General features: G+C 40.1%; 1 protein-coding gene across 1 annotated transcript in view; it reads left to right on the top strand.

The window, feature by feature from the left end:
• LOC130458784 (uncharacterized) overlaps window positions 1-11,358 on the top strand; it is a 137,472-nt gene extending 126,114 nt beyond the window's left edge. Inside the window, exon 3 of the mRNA XM_056825450.1 lies at window positions 7,806-11,358. The gene's annotated coding sequence lies outside the window, so the exon portion shown is untranslated. The remainder of the gene's footprint in view (window positions 1-7,805) is intronic.
• Window positions 11,359-19,882: the final 8,524 nt, after the last annotated feature.

Raw genomic sequence — 19,882 nt, 5'->3', positions numbered from 1 at the left:
ACCGAGTCAAGCAGAGAAGTGACTTGCTCAGGGTCACCCAGCTAGGAAAGGTCTGAGGCCAGATTTGAGTTCAAGTCTTCTGACTCTAGGCCGGGTGAGCTCTTCCTTTCACCACCCCTTCCCTGCCTCCTGATTAGGTAAAAATGTAGCATCTGAGGAAATAGGAGCTCAGAGAGGTCAAGGATTGGCACAGATCTTCTGCCCCCTCGAGCAGGGCTCTTTCTGGGGCACAGTGCTGGCTGCTGTGATTGATTATAGAATCTAACTTGACTCTCCATCCCCAGTGATCCCATGGCATTCTCTAGTGACTCCCTTTTGCTCAGGAATTCCTGGGTCCTCCTCTGCTCAGCATTTAAAGCCTTCTCTATCTCGGTGCAACCTCCTTTGCCACATTCATTACAATCTTTCATGAAATTCAAAGTCCTATCCAGCAGGCTTTCCAGCTGGTCCTCATGCACAGCACTATGGGCCCTATCTGCATAGCTTTGCGGAGGCTTTGCTCTAATTACCTCTACTGGCCTTTAGCATTCTGCTTAACCTGCACCTCCTCCATGAAGCCTTTCCTCATCACCTCCCCACAAATGATCGGGGATTTGACATGTTTCATCCTGCTTAGATGAACACATACCATCTCCCCCCATGGAATGGAATGCAATCCTGGAGGGAAGTCTCCTTTTGCGGTTCTGGATCCCCATCTCTACCATAGCACCTGGAGCACTGAAAGTACTTTAAAAAAGCTTATTGGTTGATTGACAAGAGTAGACTCTGATTTTAGACATTTGTTGGGCCTAGCTCTCCCTCCGACACTTCCCCTCATCTTCCTTTGTCCTTGAACTCTTTTGGAAATTCTCATGGATTAGATTATAGAGTTCCAAGCCTATTCTCTCCTTAGCCCTCATTACCTTTCCACTTTCAGAATTCTTTCTTGGCTCTGTGTTCCACATCCATAGCGATCATCCTCCCCGCCTAATTCTTTTAACTTTTCCTGCTTTCCTTAGTTTAAGGCTGTGCCTATGCCCAACTTCATTCCCATTATGGTGATAATCTGTGGGGTTTTCCTTAATGGACTTCCCTGACCAGCAGGGTCCCACAAGGGAAGGGGCTCACCTTTGTGATGGGACCCGAGGAGAGGTAGGAACCGAGAACCAGGGTGGAGAATGAAAGACACGGACAAGTCAGTGATTGGATAGGGCAGGCAACCCCTATGATTTTCCTTAAGGCGGAAAATGAGGATAATGGAATACAAGGTGGTTGAGGAGATTAAGATAGAGAATGCAGGCCGAGATGGTTCCAGCCTCGGGGAAGGAGAAGGTCAAGAGGAGAGAGAGACATAGTCATTGAGGAGCCCAGTGGAGCTCCATGGAAGGGAGAAAGGCCAAGAGGAAGTTCATGGGATTGCCTCTGGATTTTATTCATGTCCTGCTTGGGCGGTACTCCCAAGGACGTAGTAACCACATCACAAAGTATAGACAATTAAGATTGGGTGGCAAGGTAGAGGGAACACCTTTGGGCGTGTACATTGCAAACCCCGCTTTCCCGGGGAATTGAGTCCGAGCATGCTAATGAGTTTGTCTTAGCCAAGGGCCACATGGCCAGTTCAAGGTTACATTCACAAGCCTCATTGGTATGACCTTATGCTTGGAGACACAGTAACCATACAGTCATCTATATTTCATAGATGTGAATATGCTTGGGATGCTACATAATCATTCTGCAAGGTTAAAAGTACTTGAAATATTTTTCAAAATATAAGAGAAAAATGAAAACAACATAGTATAATCAAAATATTCAAAGAAAATAAAGTGAGAGCATCAAATCAAAATTGCTCAAAAGGATTAAAATGATATAAAAATGTTCTTAAAAATACTTTCTGACTTATCCCCCCTTTTTTTTTTAAATAGCATACCAAAGATATTAGCATCTTTTACATTTTTCAAACAGTAGTGCAAACATTAATACAAATATCAATTTTGCCATAAATATAACATTTTGATTTGTTGAAGACATAACAAGAATGAAGCTAATGAAATGACTTTGTACCTTCTGGCTGCATATTTCTTATACGAGCCTTATTTAAATCTCTGCTATAAATGAATTAATCAATATAATAACCAAGAATATAACATAACCAATGTTTGCAAAATTCATTCCACCAAACCAATGTTTGGAGTGATAGAAGCTTGAGTTGCTTTCTCTGTAGAAGCAATTTCTACAGTTACTTGATCATACAGAGTTTGATGTAACTTACTTTTCCTAGTTGTAAATGAATAATATTCAACGTGCTTTTTCTACAAGCTTATTAGTGCCAAAATTTTTCTTATTTTCAATACATACTCCAAAAAGGAGAAACTTAGTGTATACTTTGCCCTTGCTCCATGTATGTGTGTAATAACCTATTCCATCTAGGAGGTTCAAAAACTGCGCGTCCACAGAGATTGTCCAACCTGGGCTTTACTTTCATGTACCAGAACGTCTTCCAGTACCTGAAGTGGAACTTAATATACCCCGAATCCAGCGGCCGTCTGGATTCTGGGACTGGTGTTAGAGAGCAAGAAAGAGTTTCCATAAAGATATTAATCCAAAAGATGGAGTTTTAGGAGTAGTGATCAACAATGATGTTAACATTTAACTACAGCAATGGCAGTTGGCACATAATGTCTACATAGATTTTGTCAGGAATATAACCTACACATGGATGTAGATGATCAATTTTCAATAACCTTGGTTCCTAATTAAAAATTTCTAAAGTGCATTTTGCCTGATATCTCATCCCTTTTTTAAGAGTGACATCAGGACCATCTGTGCATTAAACATTCCTGTTCAACATCTCTTGCATTGAACATAATTCTTGTATTCATGAATGAAAAATTTCTATCTCCTGTCCTTTGGAGAGTCATACCAATGTCTATACCCTTATTGATAGACCAATTTTTTACAATACAAGGAGTTCTACAATGCATACAAAATAAATTTCCTTTTGACATATATAACAGATATCCAAAATGAAAGATATACATTAGTGTTTGAACAATTATAGCTGTTTCGATGTTGATCCCATGATAAAGTCTTTGGAGTGTGGGATCCCTCTGACGTCATAAATATATATGAGTGGGGTTTAGTCCATACAAGTTGACATGCTTGATATTGGTTTAGTTATAAAAGACCAATGGATGTCAGCATGATAATTGTCCTTCAGTAGAATAGTAAATGTCATTAAAAGTAGTGTAATGTCAGTGTTTGGTTTTTATAGTCACCAATAATGGTTTCTTGCCGCTTGCTTGGTATGCAATCAGCTGGCATCATAGATGGTACTCGTCTGCTTCTCTTCCTGGTCCCGTGCCTCATGGCATGACGTGCTTGGTGGGTGACCAGGTGTTTTCATTCTCTGTAAACATACAAACAAAACCTCGACCCAAAATTATCATTCTGTTGGGTCCCTGACAGTCTTAATCTCCTGGCAATATTCAGCCCAATCCATGTACAACATACAATGCAACGTTTGTCATTACATGAGAATTGTGATTTAATAATATTAGCTTATATTCCTTCTGGGGTGTAGGAGAGATAGATGGTTAGTAATACCATTTCCACCCCGTTTTTCTTTTTAAAAGCTTTAATGCTTTTCCAATAACATCTTGAATAAGATTGATTCTATTCTAATGAAGACCTAATTCGTTCTTACAAATTTAAAATGAACCCTATAAGATAAATATTATACATACATTTTGGATGATAGCAACAATTTGTTACAATTGGACAGTATTCACTGTACTGTTTCAATATTTCAATAGTATGATTTTCATTTGATCAAATTTGGGTAACATGGAACAATTCCACTAAAATAATTGCAGGTTACATATTGTACAAATACCCTTTGAAGTTTTCAGGTACATGATGAACTTAGATCTTACAACAAACACCCATATACTGGCAGAATAGAATGCTAGTGAGTAACAATGTTATTTTTCTCTAGGTATTGTCTTTCATACAAGTACATTTGTGTGGATATTGCATTAGACCTGCCTATAGGGCAGTGATGGTTTTTCCCGCTCATTGGCTGCTTTTCCTGCTGTCTGGTATCGGTGCCATGTTGTGGATGGTGCCAGGCACGTCTGCATTGACTTTCTGGGCAGACTGTCTTTCAGCTGGATCATTTCAGTTTTCTTCCATGGACTTCTGGTATCTGAGAAAATAAACAGAAATCTCGACCCCAAAAGAAAGCCTTTATTGGGTCTTGTTAAGTTAGAAAGTGACTGAAAATATCTCCTTGTGTTTGGAGTTTGGGACTTATCAATTCCTTTGAGCCCTTTTGAAATTGCTTGCATTTAGGCCATAGATTATCCCAGTCAGCCCATGTATTGCTGTTACAAGCACTGTTACTCCACAATTGTTTTGGGATAGTTAGATATGCCCAATTATTTAAAAGATCTGTAACAACTTTGCATACTTTATCATTTTGCGCTTGATCCTATACATCAGGAGAGTGATTATCTCCCATCACATTAGCTTTTAGATTTTTATACCATAGGGGCATGTAGTAATGCTTCCCTTAGTCCACAATGTTTAGTTTGGACACCTGTCTGAAGTGCATGAGTGACATGATAACATTCACAGGATTTTGCACTGGTAGCTAATTTCACTTGTGTGCATAAAATATTGAGGAATATTGGACTTGGCACTCTGATGTGTCAGAGAGTGCAAGTGATCTGTGTCTGCCCAAAAGCAGTGTCCTCAAGGCCATTTGCCTTTGATAATGATTTCACCTTGGCTTTGCAATGCTGAGAATGTGTTTCATATTTAGAATTGATGCTATATTATTTTGATATTGAGTAATTCTTATTAATTTGCTTTTTGGATAAAGTGGCAGTGATGTGCTTTACATACAATTTTTTAACTTTGTACAGGTTTTTAAATAATGGCTGCTAATTTTTATCCTTGTTGACCTTATGTCCTGTTTAAAAATTTTTAATGATTTCTACATATTTAAAATTGGAATATATTTGAAAGTTTTCTAAAGCATATGCCAATTGATGTTGGTCAATTAAAAATTTGCACTGATTATTAATTTTGCTTTTGATAATATTCAATACTTGCCATAAAAACTTATAACCTGAGGTGTAGGTGCATTGCCTTCTATATGGCAGGATCAATTTATGAAACTGCTGAATTAAGTTTTCTTTCCAGATCCAAATAGTTTTGGTAGTGAGTCACATGGTTGCAAGAGTCCATGAGGATTTTACCTCTGAAAACCTTGATAAATTTGTGTTTATACCTTGGTTTTTGGCGTACAGTTATACAATAATTCTTTTAAAAATATTATTACAGATAAAATATCTCCTGTAGCATATGACAAAAGTCTTTCTCTGACTTTTTAACTTTAAAACTTTGCCTTATAAGAAATACAATTGGACCTTCTTATGTAATTTTGCCATGTCCAATCCAAATTAAGACAATTTAATTTTTAAATTTTGCTTCATAATAATACCATCTCTTAGCAAAGATCTGTTTGAAAGACATAACAGGTTTATACCTTTACATTTAAATCATAGTCCTCCTGCATTCTCTGGTGCTGCTTCAAAAGGCCTGTTCCTTTTAGAAATGCTAAACTGGTGGAGAGGTTTGCTGATAAGAAAGTCTTTTTGCTTGTTTGTCCTCATGAGAGCAAAATGTCTGTCTGCTTCCTAGTTAGGGCAAACACGTGCTCTGCTTTTTTTAAACTGGTCTTCCTTTAGGTGCTCAAGGAATAGTTTTCATGCTTTGATATGATCTTATGGTCCTTATGGGAGGGATCGTCTCCTCACAGCACTTTAACCTTACGCTAGTAGCCCAAAGTGATGAAAGGTTTGCTCTAAGTTTAAGCGTTGCTCATTAAGCTTTCACCATTCACCTGTGCCAGGTAACTTCTGGTAGATGAGTGTTATGGCACAGAGTTACGATTTTTGGCTTTTTTCTTGCCTCACTTTTGCAATAAGCAATGTTTAAGTCAAGAAATGTCTTGCCATGAACTTATATTTAATTGATAAGAATGGTTTGGTTCTAGGACTTGTCTGTTTTGGTCTTATCTAGCCCTGTATGCTTTAGCCAGAAGCTCGATACTCTGCTTTGGATTTCTATAGGAGTCAGGATTTCAATGGCCAGAGGCTGAATTAAACTTCCGTCTGTACTATTGGAATCATTTCTAAGTTTTGTAGAAGAAACATTTCTACCTGCTTATTTCTGTACATTTAAATGATCATAATACTACATTAAGCATGGGTGGAGGCAGAGGTTGACATGGAATATTTCTGTCTGTTTCTGCAGCAACAGACAGGGGAGAGATAGCAAGGATAGATCAGTCGGCTGAAGGAAGTGAGTTAAGTATATTGTTAGTATCTTTAGTGAAAGGAAGAGCAAAAGACTGAGAGATAAGTCAATCCTCCTTGTTTAATGTAGCACTTTAATCAGAATCCATGTGCTCTTAGCAGCAGGTAATATTTGTCTTAATTTCCAATCGTCTGGTGTAGAATTTGTTGCTAAAGAGTTTTGATCAGCTCTGCAATGCTTCGAGCTTCCCATATTTTTGCATGCTGCAGCACAATCTAGAAATCCTGCTTCTCCTTTGCAGGGGGCTATCTGTAGCCTCCTTATTGCTGTTTTGGCTTGCAGAGTTCTGCGGGGGAGGGGCGGGCTGCACAAGATAAGAAGCCTTAAAGGATGAATGTGGCTGAAGAAGACTGAAAGCTTCCGAGGAAGAGACGTCCTCTTGCATTTGGAAAGATCCTTCTACCTTATGATCGGGATGCTGAAATGGCTTTGCGTGGAACGCCCTTTGCCTCATTTCCCACGTTTTATAAGGTAGAGGAGGGAGCAGTGAGCCAAACGCATTGAACGTCATGGCTTCTGCGCTTTTTAGAATGGAATCCTCCATAGTGAAAGGATTAGGAGAAAGTGTTGGACTTGCCCATGGCGCTCTCTCGGCCATCTGCCCTAAGAGATAGGTTTGAGCAGAGGCTTCTTCCTCCACAGGTGGAGGGACCTTCGGCATTCTGAGAATTCGGGTTAGACTGAGGCTTGGCTTTCCAGCCCCTGTGATGCCTGAAGTCTGCACAGGTTGTGCCGTCAAGGCCATCCTTGTAGTGTCCCAAGTATTCCAACTGACTTGTGATATTTTGTCTTTCTTTCTGATACTGCCTCGTTTTTTCTTTCTTTCTTTTTTTTTTTTTACCAATCAGATCTCATAGCTGCACTTTGGGAACTCCCCTTGCTGGGAATTCATGCTTCCCTTCAGTGCCCACTTAAGCAATGCTTCAGAGATCTCAATACCTTTCTGTTCAATTAGAGACATTAACCGTCTAAGGTGACTAGTATATGATGAGGCTTATGGACCCGGTTCTGAATAATTTCTTAAAATGAGAAATTGAAATAAAAGACGTTTCTTACCGTCAGAGGCCACCTGCAAGGTCACGCCTTTGTGATTCCGTACCTCAGTGATCGCTCCTCAAGTTGCAGGTGCTCGAATGCCTGGGACAAAGGAATTTCGCTCCCAAATCCGGGGTGCCAAGTGTGGGGTGTCACTTAATGGACTTCCCTGACCAGCAGGGTCCCACAAGGGAAGGGGCTCACCTTTGTGATGGGACCCGAGGAGAGGTAGGAACCGAGAACCAGGGTGGAAATGAAAGACACGGACAAATCAGTGATTGGATAGGGCAGGCAACCCCTATGATTTTCCTTAAGGCGGAAAATGAGGATAATGGAATACGAGGTGGTTGAGGAGATTAAGATAGAGAATGCAGGCCGAGATGGTTCCAGCCTCGGGGAAGGAGAAGGTCAAGAAGAGAGAGACATAGTCATAGAGGAGCCCAGTGGAGCTCCATGGAAGGGAGAAAGGCCAAGAGGAAGTTCATGGGATTGCCTCTGAATTTATTCATGTCCTGCTTGGGCGGTACTCCCAAGGACGTAGTAACCACATCACAAAGTATAGACAATTAAGATTGGGTGGCAAGGCAGAGGGAACACCTTTGGGCGTGTAGGACGCAACCGCACTTTCCCGGGCAAGTCTCCGAACATGTTAATGGACTTGTGTTGGGCAATAGGTCTCGTGATCAGGTCAAGGTTACCTTCACAAAGCTTATCGGTAAAGCCTCATGCTTGGAGACACAGTAGTAATACAGTCATCTATATTTCATAGATGTGAATATGCTTGGGATGCTACATATACTATTCTGTGTTCGCCTAATTTTCTTATAGTTTCCTTCTTTATGTTCAGGTCATTCACCCATTCTGAGGTTATCTTGGTGTAGGGTGTGAGATGTTGATCAAACCTAGTCTCTCCCATACTGTCTTCCAGTTTTCCCAGCAGTTTTTATCAAATAGTGGATTTTTGTCCCCATAGCTGGGGTCTTTGGGTTTGTCATAGACTGTCTTGCTGAGGTCATTTACGCCAAATCTATTCCACTGATCCTCCTTTCTGTCTCTTAGCCAGTACCAAATTGTTTTGATGACTGCTGCTTTGTAATATAGTTTGAGGTCTGGGACTGCAAGTCCTCCTTCCTTTGCATTTTTTTTTTCATGATTTCCCTGGATATCCTTGATCCTTTGTTCTTCCAAATGAACTTAGTTATGTTTTTTTCTAGTTCAGTAAAAAAGTTTTTTGGTAGTTCAATGGGTATGGCACTAAATAAGTAGATTAATTTGTGTAGGATTGTCATTTTTACTATGTTAGCTCGTCCCACCCACGAGCAATCAATGTTTTTCCAATTGTTTAGATCTAGTTTTAATTGTGTAGAGAGTGTTTTGTAGTTGTGTTCATATAGTTCCTGGGTTTGTCTCGGCAGATAGATTCCTCAGTATTTTATATTGTCTAGGGTGACTTTAAATGGAATTTCTCTTTCTAGTTCTTGCTGTCGGGATGTGTTGGAGATACATAGTAGACTCTTTTTTAAAGTTAAATTCTTATGAGTTGTTCCACGCTTGATAAGTTATTTCTTCTCCCAACAGTTGCCTGTAGAGTCCTTTAGGTGGCCCCTTTGTACCATTTTGTTGTGGAGCCAGTTTGATGTGATTAAGCCAATGTATAGTACTTAAATCCCAGCCTCATTGTGGTTCCATTCACTTTGGCTGAGTAATATACAAAGAGGAGGCTTGGACCCAGAATCATAAGCAGGGAAGAGTCTGTGTAATTGTGCTCACACAGTGACATCACTTGGAATACAAATTGGACTTTTGTTGTATTCTCACACTAATTTTATTTAAGCAATTAATGGAGAGATTTTGGAGTCTTCCACATTGTGTGGAGTTAGATGCCTCCCCATCCAAATGCTGTACTCACAACTTGAATAAAATATTGAAACCTCTAACAAAAAGATAAACATCAAGATTTAGGATTGTAGGATAAGAATTAACTGTTTGGTAAAAATTGTTGTCAAAACTAGAAAGCCATCTTGCAGAAACTAAGTACAGACTAATATCTTATACTGTTTACCAAATTAAGGTCAAAATGAATATGTGACCTAGACATAAAGGGAGATATCATAAGCAGAATTTAAAAAATGGAACCTAGTTTATCTACAAGATTTATGAATAGAATTTATGAATAAATAAAAGTTCTAGAACTTTGTAAGGCATAAAATGAATAATTTAATTACGTTACATTAAAAAGGTTTTGTACAAATAAAACCAATGTAGTCAAGGTTAGAAGGCAAACAAAAAAACTGGGCGGAAAGATTATTTGACAGTAAATATTTCATATCTCAAACATAGAGAGAAGTCTGTAAAGTCTTTAATAATGTTAATTATCCCCCAATTGATAAATAATCAAAGGATATAACAGGATGTTTTTGGAAGAATAAACCAAAGATATATATATATATATATGCAGTTATATGAAAAATGCTTTAAATTATTGATTAGGGAAACAAATTAAAGTAACTTTAAAATTTCATTTTATACTTATTAGATTGGCTAAAGTGATAGATGAGGAAAACGACAAATGTTGGAAAGGATATGGAAAAATGGAGCCACTAATACATTGCTGGTGGAATTGTGAATGGATCCAACAATTCGGATAGCAATCTGGAATTAATAAAGACTTATAATATTGGGTATACCCTTTGACCCAGAAAGACCACTATTAGGTCCATTTCCCAAGGTGATTAGGGGAAAAGGGAAAAGAAGACCTTTATGTTCTAAAATATAGCACTTTTCTTTCTGGTGGCAAAGAACTGAAAATTGAGAGGGTGCCCATCAATTAAGGAATGACTGAATAAGTTGTGGTAAATGATTGTGATGGAATCCTGCTTTGCCATAAGAAATGATGAGCAGATTGATTATTTTAATTTACCTTTATGGCCCCCAAATTATATGTAAAAAGTTTCCAACATTTTTCAAAGAGTATTGTGAAAATGGATGAACTCCACCCTACTTATTCTTTAGATTTTTAGCCACCAGGAAGGCATACTTAATGATTAAGTGTCGGGGAGGAAGGTCTATGACCCATGTGTTCTAGCAAGTGACCAATCAGAAACAACTGACTGCCTCTTGGTTTAAGCTGGCATTGGTGGACCATAGGCACAGGAAGGGACACAAAGAACTGCCTTTAAATTTGGTGATCACTTCCTACAAGGAGGTATTCACCTTTTAACTTGGCCTTGGAGGAGCTAGGATTGGAGATCTCAGACTGCTTGCCTTTGGACTGACATGTGGTGAGTGAAAAGGCTGACTCCCTTTCCTTGGCTTTCTGGAGACACCAGCCTCTGGAGAGGCCCCTCATCTGTGGCTGAAAGCCTATTTAAACTAATCCTCTGCCCCCCTTGCTAGGGCCTCTGAATCTCTGCCTGGTTCAGACCAGACCAGAGCTCACTGGCTCTCTCTGTCTCTTATCTCTCTCTCTGTCTCTTTGTCTCTCTCTGTTTCTTTGTCTCTCTGTCTCTGTCTCTCCCTCTCTCTCTCATCTTTCTCTGTGTCTCTCTCTCTGTCTCTTTGTCTCTCTGTCTGTCTCTCCCTGTCTCTGTCTCTCCCGCTTCTCTCTGTCTGTCTCTCTCTGTGTCTCTGTCTCTCTCTAATTCTCCTTACTTTCTTTCTCTCTACTTGTAAATAAACTACCATAAAAGCCATTCTGACTTGAGTAATTCATTGTAACTTAGTAATTAAATTCCTGGTGACCAAACTCTCAAATATTCAGTCCAACCATAACTTTTACTGTTACAGTATTTAGAATCAAAACTGTGTAAAAGGGAATCCTTTATTCTCTTTGCCTACTTGGAGCTAACACTTTGGTTAACAATAACCTATATACTCCTACATAGTACCTTACAAGTATGTAGAGGGAATTTCATCCCTCCCCCTCTTAGATTGCCAACTCAATTTATCACAATTTTCAGATGCCAGCTGTGTCCATGAATGTAAAAAAAAAAAAGGGTGTGAGTGGAGCGTTGTGGAGCCTTTAGTTCTGGAGCAGGCAGATGAGAGGGACAGAGAATCCTGTAGGATGAGCTACACATGGTCAGTCTTAGAGTAAGGAAGAGACTTTAAATCTATGCTCATCTACCTTTTCTATTTCAAGTGATTATTAATAAACTTTATGGAAAAGAAGAACTTGGAGATATTAATTTAAATCTACCAAAATGGCAACCACATTCGGATAAAAACAAAAAGAATTCTTAATTTCCTTCTGGGGGTTTTGAGTAATGAATAGGGTGACTTTAGAAGAACTGCTCCTGTTTGCTCCACCTGCTTTCATATGCTGGACACACCTTGGCTGAGACAGATAAGCAGCTGCTTCCCTAGTGAGCCTGCTCCACCGCCCACATTCTTTTAGCTTAGATAAGAGTGGGGTGGTGGAGGAAGCCTTTTGCACAGATGGGACCTAGGCTAAGCCACACCAAAAATCCAAGGGGATCTGGGACTCAGCAGGAACTCCTAAGCCTGCACCTTCCCCAGCACCAAATCCTTGGGGAATCTGACAGGGTCCTAGCTCCCCCCTCGCTCAGGACAGCACAACACAGGGAGCAGTCTGCTCACACATAGCACTTGTAATGGGTCTTCAGAGGTGATTTTCAGATATCTAGGAGCACCACTACCTTTGACTGTTCATTCGTCCACCTTTGACTTGTGTGTAAGAAGAGGCAAGGGTCCATTGAGTAGTAGTAAGTACATGGGAGACAAGGTGAAGTGCAAAAGCACTATTGCATTCCCCACCTCCACATTTATCTGTGCTAGAGTACAGCTTAAAAATGAAATGGATGGGACATTTAAATACATGCCTTTTACAGCTGTTACAACCCATCCTGGAGGAGGGAGGATTTCCCATTGGGTTTGGTCACCCCTGGACAGGTCTATATTTGCAATTCCTCAGCTTACTCTACCCTTCCACAAGGATGGCATGGTACTTCTGGTTTAGCCTATGTTATTCCACCTCTGTCCATGCATGATCACTATAATGGCTGGATAGACAAATCAACAGCCACAAATCTAGGTTCTTGGTGGCATTCTAGACCCAAGAGGTCAAGACCAAACTCTGAAGCCTCTTCATCAGCAGGACAGAGGTTTTTCTGGGCTCTCTTGCCAAATTTTGGAATGACGGCAGTAATAGACTCTGTTAGAAATATCTCAGCTCTGGTTGAAAGATTGGCTCAAGACACATCTCGAGCCATCTCCCAAACTACCAAAGCCATATTTTATCTACGGGAGGAGACTGACTCCTTAGTAAAAACAGTTTTACAAAATCGACTGGCCCTCAACATGCTCACAGCTGCATGGGGAGGTGCTTGTGCATTTATTAATCAGTCTTGTTCTTATATAAATAGGTCTGGAGAACTTGTGCCAAATATCCATGAGCTTCAAAAGCTTTTAAATGACACATAGCAAGTAGCCATAGAGACTCATGTGAATCCTAATGATAGATGGTGGAACATCTCATGGTTGCAAGGAATGGGTTTGTTTGCAATTATCCTAAAATGGGCTCTTATAATTTTGAGGATTTTGGTACTTTTTAGAATCTGTATTAGTTGTTGTACTACTGTTTTTAAAAGGCTTTTACCTGGTGAAAAAATCATGTACACTCACACTGTGGATCATGGACAAGTTAAGAGAAATAGATTTCATTTTTGATTGAGAAACCTTTGTGTTGTGCCTCTGCTTAGCTAACACATTGTCACATGGAATGTGAACTATGAAATTATGATTTTTTATTCATTTTTTATTAATATTTATAATAGGACATTTGATTTTTTCTTTTTTCACTTTCTTTTGTAGTACTTGAAATACATGGAATTAGTATTAATGTTTTTGACTTAAATGATAAGTTTATAGTATCTATTAGCCCTAATAACTATGCATGCCCAGAAGCTTTAGACAATGGAAACCTGCCATGAATTGATAAACATTATGAGATTTTGCTTAAAGATTGTGTCTGATTCTAGGAGAAGGGAACAAAAGAGCCATTATAAGTGCCAATTAGCACAAGGTCAAGGAGACCAACCAATCCCAATGGGATTGATGAAAATCTTCACAGTGCCTAGGAGCATAAGGTCAAAGAGGACCAAACCAATCCAGGTAGGATTGTTGAACTTCTATGCCAATATGAAAGGACTTGAACCTAGTGTGAGACTCGAGGTTGCGGCGCTTCACATATGTTAAGATACAGGACTCCTTGTGAAATACTCTTAGTCAAGTACCGAAGTTTGACTATCATCCTGACTCCCCCTATCCCTGAGAGTGAAGGTAAATCAGACCAGGGAATATCTCCCATTTGCTGCCGAAACCTAGTCCCTCCTCTCTTATACTTTGGCAATTTTCTGTAGTCCTGGCTGCCGATGGGTAAAGTGCTATATCGCTGCCATTGTCCTACAGGCTTGTGGGAAATAAATCACTTTAATTGTGTCTTGCTAGTGATTCAAGGACCTGTTACAGGTTTTATTTTTTACTCAGAATTTTATACACTTAAGATTTTTATTCTATTTTTAAATTTTTATCCAGAATTTAATTTTTGCTCTTTTATTTGGGGGGGGGTTGTTTTTCTTTTGATGATTTTTTCATATACCTCATAACTCAGCCATGTATCCTGGGGTGATCCTGGTGTTGGTCAACACCTTGTTGGGGGGGGGGGGTTGTGTAATTATCCTAAAATACAATATTTAAAATCTTCTGGAGAAATTTCAGGAAAAGAAATTTGCCAACACCCTGAATCAAGAAAGTAGATCCTTTTGAAGAAGGTGCTGTAAAGATGTCTGAAGAAGTCACACACTGCATCAAAAGATCCAGAATGAACTCTGGGATATAATGAACTGAACTGAAGGGGATTGGACATACTTATTCTCAATGTAAACTCTTATGCCAAAAGGGACTGCCCCCTAATTGGCATTTTGTCAATTCCTTTATCAATCATTTCTTCTATTTCCCTCTTTGCTGGGGGCCATCAGTCCATGACGCCTTGACAAAGTCACACGTGGTATCTGGGGAGATCAGAGTGGTCCTTGGTGAGATATGACTGCCCACTCTGTCCCCCTTGCATGACTTCTTTCATCAATGCCCCTTACCTATGAATTGACATGATTATTATTTCCCCTAGTCTCAAAAGAAATAATGCAAGAGCAAAACACCTGTACCCCAATTCCCCAAAACATCACCAAAAGACCAGACCCTCAAACCCAATCCCAAAAGACTATCATGGCTTAACTTTTACTTAGGTACATAATTCCCTGCAAAACCACAGCTACAGGCCAAGCCAAAAACTTTCCCACATACAGAAGCCTATTCTCATGAAGTCAGTACACAAATCAATCATAGAGGCTCAAGCAATAAGTACAAGTACATCAAGCTTCAGTATGCCTCAGTGACTCGATCACACAAATCAGTAAGTCCCTAGAAGCCACCAGTCTAAATTTGAATTGTGTTCCCAGACCCCTCAGCCTCAATATGATTGTTGAATCATCTTCCAAGAACTGCTGATTAATTATTCCATTTTATTAAAAGCAATACATATAGGGCAACTGGGTGGCTCAGTGGATTGAGAGCCAGGCCTAGAGACGGGAGGTCCTAGGTTCAAATCTGGCCTCAGACACTTCCCAGCTGTGTGACCCTGGACAAGCCACTTGACCCCCCTTGCCTAGCCCTTACCACTCTTCTGCCTTGGGGCTAATACACAGTATTGACTCCAAGATGGAAGGTAAGGGTTAAAAAAAAAAAGCAATACGTAATTTTCCTTGATTGTGTGTTAGCTCAAAACTTCTCACAGGGTAATGAGACAATTAAGCCACCTGTGACAAAATCATTTATCTTGTGTGCAACCTTTATTCTGTCTGTAATCACAATACAAGAATATAGAATGTTAATCAAGTGATTTGTTAAAAGTTGCTGTATGACTTTTCCAATTATCTCTTTGATTTTGTGTATCTGCGTGCCAAGAGAATGGGTATAAAAATAAAGATCAGACATCGGAAAAGTGGAGCAGCTGAGATGCAAAGGAATCCCATCGCCATTATGATTAAGCTGTCTTCCATTTGTTATTAATTTTGTTTTATTTATTTTGACTGATCCTTCGCCACCTGCCAGGAGCCCTGGAGTTGAGAGTGAGGCTGGACCCTGCTCATGACACCTCTTATCTCTAACTTTTGTAGCCTCCTCTTAGAAAGTGCAATATTGTATGCACTTTTAGCTAGAAGATCTTTAGAGGTATAAGATAGTTATGTTTAAATGATCCATTGGGGAGACTAGTCTCCCAAAGGATCACAGGGAGAGATTTTGTTGAGGGAATTTCATCCCCTCCCCCTCCTAGATTGCCGACCTGGTTGATCACATTTTCACAAGCCAGGGCTGTATCCATGACCGTAAATAAAATGATATGGGTGGAGCCCAGAAGGGTCTTCTTTCACTCTCTACTTCCCAGAGCAGGGAGGTGAAGGAAGGATGGAGGATCTTGCAGGATGAGCTACACATGGTCAGACTTAGAGTGAGGAAGAGACTTTAAATCTATGCTCATCTACCTTTTCTATTTCAAGTGATTATTAATGAACTTCATGAAAAATAAGAAACTTGAAGATATTAATTTAAATATAATACTAGATTGTGAAGACAGGATTAACTCTCCTTTGTCTATTTTTTTGATTGAATCAACAAAAGTTTGAACTAAATGGAGGAGCTCGCAAACTGCTTAGAGAATTTATACCCTCAGAAATTCAATCAGCCAGGAATCTGTGAACCTTTTTGATGAGTATTCACCCCTCCAGAAGGTGAGAACTGGTTCTAACAAACACTGCCCCTTGGGCAGTACTAGACAATTTGGTAGCTGAGACAAGAGGCCACTAGAAAAGGCCCTGAATTTCTGGGACTGAAAAGGAAGTTGACTCAAAGAAGGAAGTCAGCTTCAAAAAGGTGATTTCAAGAAGAAAGTCGGCCTCAGGAGCAACCTTCAGCTCAAGTCATTGTCTTGACCTGCCTTTTGGAGGGAACTTGGGTGAGTGGATAGCTGGCTTTCCCTTCCTGTCTTCTGGAGAGAGTTTAATTCCTGTTGAAGGTCAATAAGTCCTGGCTGAGTCAAGCACCAGAGCAATATTTAGTTAGATAGGTTAATGTCTTTTCTACCCTTTTGTATTTCTCTACTTTCACTCTTTCCACTTCTTTTTTAAATGAAAGCTATTAAAGGCCACTTAGACTTTGAGCAATAGTACTTTGAATAGGTGACCACCAATATTATTTATAATTTTCATATATTCTAGTCAAACCAATAATTTTTAATCCTTATAAGTGTTTCCTCCTCTCTTCCCAACCCATTATTCATCTTGAGATGGTAAGCAATCTCATGTAGATAGTACATATGTGATCATGTAAAACATTTTTCCAAACTATTCTTTTCTGTGGAAGGAAACTCAAATAGAAAAAAAAAAGAGAAAGAGAAAAATGCTTGCTTTGGTCTGGATTCAGACTCGGTTTTCTCTGGAATTAGATGGCATTTTTTATCATGAGTCCTTTGAGATAGTTTTGGATCACTGTTTTGTTGAGAATATTGTTGAGAATTATTCACATTTGTTCATTGTAAAAATATTCCTGCCATTGTACATTATTCTCTTGGTTCTGCTTATTTTACTATGCTTCAGTTCATGTGTGTCTTTCCAGGTTTTTCTGAGTTCCTCCGGTCAGTCATTTCTTACAGTAAAATGGTATTCCATAACAATCACATATTCTAACTTTCTCAGCTGTTCCCTGATTGATGGCTATGCCCCCACTTTCCAAATCTTTCCCCCCCAATAAGAGTTGCTTTAAATATTTTTGTACACATAGACACTTCCCCTTTTTGGTTTTTTATTTCTTTAGGATTTAAACCTAGTAATGTATTGCTGAGTCAAAGGCTATGTACTGTTTGCTAGGCTTTTGAGCATAGCTCCAAATTACTTTCTAGAATGATTTAATCAGTTCACAACTCCCCCAACAATGCATTCATTTCCCAACTTTTCCCATATCCCCTCCAAGTTTTGTTATTTTCCTTTTCTGTCATAATAGCCAATCAGACAGGTGTGTTATGGTATCTCAGAGTTGTTTTAATTTGCATTTCTCTTAATAGTGTGAGGGGAAGAATAGTGTCGCCAGGAATTTAATTAATTCCAAAGAGATTTATTTACAAGGTATAGAGTGAATTTGGAAAATCAGAGAGAGGATAGGGTAAGATATCTAGCCTAAGCACTAAACCCCTGGCTCAAAACAGGCAGAGTTTAGCCTTTAATCAGAGAGGCTTTGGCTCTTGTAGCTGAGGACCTGGGGATGCAGGGAGCCTCTCTGAAGAAGATAGGTCTCTCCTGAGGCCAAACTCTTCAGAAAATCCAGGAAAGTTCACCACATCAGTCCGAAGGGAGAGATTTAAGAACAGTCTCAGCAAGTCTCAGGTCTCAGGTCCAGTCAGCAGATTCTTCACCAGCCTCCAACTTGAACTTAGTACTCCAGAAGTCAAAATACCCCCCACAGGAAGTTGTAACTCCCTTTTAAAGACACTTTTTTGGACATCACTTCCTGTGCCTTCCTCTACTTTTTATGTGGACAAATCATAGTCTAAAGCTTTGCTTAAGGCTGTCCAGGGGGCAATCAGTTGATTCTGATTCATCACCCACTATTGTACACATGGGTCACAGACCTCCTCCACTCAAGTGTGAATGGGGTGTTTACACCTTTGGTGATTAAATCTAAAAATGGGCAGAGGAGTTAATCTTCACAATCAGGAGAGGGTTAGATTTAATCTTTATAATAGTGACTGAAGTGTATTTTTGCATGAGTATAGAGAGCTTTAATTACTTCAAGAACTGGAGCTCTCTTTACTTAACTGAATGTCTTTTGATTTCTTTCCTGTTTCCCTTTTTATAATTCTCTTGAGTTTAGTACTTGAGAGTCAAATGTCCCATTCAACTCTAGTTTTTTTTTCATCAGGAATGTTCAAAAGTCCTCCATTTCATTGACTATCTCCCCCCCCCCCCCCAAAGGACTATGCGCAATTTCTCAGTTTTCCTGGGTAAATGATTCTTGGTTGAAGTCCTACCTACTTTGCACTCTGGATGATCATATTTTCCTGTCAGGTATTTCACATTTCTGCTACTTTTTCATTCCTTCGACTTTATTTGATTATTTCTTGATGTCTGATGGAGTCAGTAGCTTCCACTCGCCCTAATCTAAAGTTTCTTCTTGAGATGATTTTCCTGAGTGAGCTTTTGTACCTTGTTTTTTATCTGGCCAATTAGACTTTGTAGAGTTCTTTTCCTCAGTGAATTTGTGTACCTCTTTTTCTAAAGGGTCAATTCTGCCTTTCAAGAAGTTTTTCTTTTCAGGGCATTTTTTTTTCATCATCTTTGGATTTTTGTGCCTCTTATCCATTAGCCTATTCTATTTTTTAAGGTATTCATTTTTTTAACCCTAAGTCTAAATGTGTGCTTTGTGATTTTCCCATATCACTCATGTCTTTCCCTAATTTTTTCCAATTTTCTTTTTTGACTTTTGAAATCCTATTTGAGCTCCTCCACTAATTCTTTGGGGCTTGAGAGCTTAGAGGCTTTGGATGCAGCAGGACTGACATTGTCTTCTTCTGACTTTGCGTCTACCTTCCTATGTTGAGTTTCTTTTTGTTGTTGTTTCTTCATTTTCCAACATTTTTCTTTTCTTCTAATTTACAAGCCGTTAAAGTTGGGCTCTGCACCTGCCAGGAAGGGGGCTCCATTCCAAGCTTCAGATTCTTTGTGCAGCTCCTTTTGGCGTGGGCACTCGGGATCTATGTGCCTTCAGTTCTTCCGAGGTGGTGTGATGTGAGGAGAGCTGGGCTTGCTACTCTCCAGGCCTGCGCTCCCTCCAGTTTGTAAGTAAGCCCACTCACTCGTACCCCTTGAACAGTGCCCTGGTGTTCCTCCTCAGCCTAGGCCTGTGCCCCAGCACTGAAGGAAAGGCCAAAGGTCAAGGAATGCCGTGGGGCTGGCTTTCTGAGCACTGGACAAGGAGTCTTGTCTGGGCCTTTTCAGCTTGGCCTGATGCCTTCGAGCCCCCCTGTGCTCTTCCAGAGCCCCCTTCTTTCCTGGCTTCAGCAAGAAGCTCAGACCCTCCTGGTGGCTAGTCCTTCTTCTTACCCCTCCTCCCCTTGGCCCCAGGGCATGTGGCCAGTGTGGGGGAGGTCCTAGATCTGAACTGCCTTCTCCAGCCTGGTTTACAATCCAAAGTAGTGAGCCAGCGCCTGAGGCCAGCCATGTGGGGCGCAGCTGATTCTGGGAGGAATCTCCACAGGGTAGGAGGGGGCCATCCTCCAGTCCTCAGTCCTCAGGCAAGAAACATTCACTTGGGCTATGACAGACTCACTGGGCCCTGCAGCCAATCCCCGACCTTCCCCTCCCCCAGCCCCCAGCCCGGCCTCCTATTGTGCTGAGCTGCCAGAGGCCTCCCTTCC

Source organism: Monodelphis domestica, chromosome 4 (assembly GCF_027887165.1).
Source record: "Monodelphis domestica isolate mMonDom1 chromosome 4, mMonDom1.pri, whole genome shotgun sequence".
In the NCBI taxonomy this organism is placed as follows: domain Eukaryota; kingdom Metazoa; phylum Chordata; class Mammalia; order Didelphimorphia; family Didelphidae; genus Monodelphis; species Monodelphis domestica.
This window is presented reverse-complemented; position numbering and strand designations above follow the sequence as displayed.